This window comes from Trichechus manatus, unplaced genomic scaffold (assembly GCF_000243295.1).
Source record: "Trichechus manatus latirostris isolate Lorelei unplaced genomic scaffold, TriManLat1.0 scaffold00049, whole genome shotgun sequence".
Lineage (NCBI taxonomy): Eukaryota > Metazoa > Chordata > Mammalia > Sirenia > Trichechidae > Trichechus > Trichechus manatus.
The window spans coordinates 2,872,889-2,875,503 of record NW_004443985.1 but is presented as its reverse complement, the minus strand read 5'-3'; positions in this window follow the sequence as shown (position 1 = coordinate 2,875,503).

Sequence of the window (2,615 nt, the reverse complement as noted above, 5' to 3'; positions counted from 1 at the left end):
TTTTTTTTTTTTTATCTCGCTGCTTTTTGAGGTCTTCTGGACACCGGGAAGAATAAAGAGACATACTTGCAACTGTCAAGACAGACGTTGAGGAGGACAAGCGTGGAGTGCCAAAGTCTACCACGGAATCTGCTGCTGCCATCTCCCTTCCTGCGTACTGACTAGAATAGAAAATCATCATGTAAATCTAGAAAAGCGAGATATGGACTATATATGACCCATTTTTTAATAAAACAAAGCTATCAGTATATTTGTATACAAGTACATAGTTAAATTTATGTATCTACATATTTTCATAAATAAAAGACTGCAATAAAAATATAAACTGAATTATTAATAGAGGTTATTTGGGGGATAAGATTACACTTTTGTTTGACTTTGTTACACTGAGTATATATTACTTTTGTAATTAATAAAAAGATAAAAACACAACGTGATACATGCATTAACAGCATCTAAGAATGAGGTCGTATAGAGGTGAGCATGATGAGCTCCGCTGATGCGGGGTGGGGTGGGGGGCGGTGGCCACAGAAAGCTGTAAGCGGAGATGACACCTGAGAGGCACTGTCAGGGATAAACAGGAAAAGCAAGAAAGGTACAAGGCACGGAGGACGACGAGCATACTTCCGTACTCCTTACTATTTGCACCAGTACTCTGTGTAACGGGTGGAATAAACAAAAGACAAGGAGGTATACGATCGCCACCTGTGTGAAAGGAACCACGGTAACGTGACAGCTCTAGAGCTTTGAAGGGAAAGGTGGAGAGGTGCGGTAAGGGAGAGAGCAGGCGCCGGGTTGTTGAGGGCTTCTTGTGCTGCTCAGGAGTTTGAACACTGCCCTGCAGGACGAAACCACTGACGAAGTCCGCTACGTGGAGGATGGACTGGAGAGAAGCCAACTGGGAGACCGTTTAAGTAGCGAGACACAATGAAGACTCTAACTTGGGGTAGGGGGACTAGGAGAGAGGATGGGTTTGAGGAATATTTCATTGTAAAAGACACAGGACTTGGTCATTCTCTAGATATGAGTGACGGATGAGAGTGGGATGTCTTGACCGACTTCCGAATTTCGGGCTTGGGGAACTGGGCGGATGGAGATGACACTAGCTGAGGCAAACATGCGGATGGAAAGACCAGCTTGTGAAGAGCAGCAGAAGCGAGCGGGAGAGAGAGGAAACACAGGGGGAAGTCTGGTAGTGATGCGGGGGCTGAAGTAGCGGCTGATTTGTTTTGTACATGTTGAATTTGGTGAACGCACTCAGCTGCTAATCGAAAGGTTGGAGGTTCAGGTCCACCCAGAGGCACCTCAGAAGAAAGGCCTGGCAATCTACTTCTGAAAAATCAGCCATCGAAAACCTTATGGATCACAGTTCTACTCTGACACACATGGGGTTACCATGAGTTGGGGGCCAGCTTGAAGACAGCTGACAACAACACACTCTATATGCACATGTAAGCATCATAACAATCCTATGAAATATTAAAATATAATAGATGAGGAAAATGAAGGGCAGAGAGTTAAGACTCAGGTTATAATGTAGCCTTGGGCTGAATTTATTCTAAAGAGGTGTTTTGTATAAGGAGTCCCTGGATGGCGCAATGGTTAAGCACTTTACTACTGGCTGAAAGGTTAGAGGTTTGAACCCACCCAGGGGCGCCTCAGAAGACAGGCCCAGTGATCTGTTTCTGAAAGGTCAGAGCCTTGAAAACCCTATGGCGCAGTTCTACTCTGCACGCATGGGGTCACCAGGAGTCGGAGTTGACCTGATGGCAACTAACAACAAATATATGTATAAATATAAAACTGTCAACCTTTGATGTATAATTGTGAATGTTGGGGTGAGACTGTATATCGGGCGTCTGAAGTCTGAGAGGAGCCTATGGGACTTTATAGTCTGTTGAGAGATTGTTGTTGCTGTGTGCCATAGAGACAATCCTACTCATAGTGACCCTACATGACAGCAGAACTGCCCCATAGGATTTCCTAGGCTGAAACCTAGGAGCAGATCCCCAGGTCTTTTCTCCTGCAGAGTGGCTGGTGGGTTTCAACCACTGACCTTTGGTTTACCAGTCAAGCGCTTAATCATGGTGCCTCCAGGGCTCCTTGTTAAGAGATAAGCCTCCTAAAAAAGCAAATACTTTCTTGGTAATTATGTGGGTCTTCACTGTATGAGAGGACTTACCCAGGTGTCAGGGCAGTGTTCCAGTTAGGACCCTGCAGTGCAACAGGTTCTCTTTATAGATGGCCTTTCTGGCCCCGGGTTTGTAGTTCTGCCAAGATTATTTGCTAGGCAACAATCTTGCAAAGAGATTGGACAGTTTACTATGCAAATAAGATGTGTAAAACCCTTGTGAGGATTGGTCAATTACTATGCAAATTAGGTAACTGTGGCCTACTGAGGGGATTGGTTTGTTCGTGGTCTTGGTGGGGGGAGTAGGTTTATAAAAGGGCTAATCCCATAGGTGTTGAGAGGGACCTCACTATCATAAAGATAGAGAGAGCTGGAACACTGGAGACAGGGGTCTCCCACCCGTGAGAGACGGTGAGAGACGACAGCAGCATGAGCGTCAGCAGTGAGAGGGCCAGAACCAGGAGACCGATGTGACGTGGCTGCG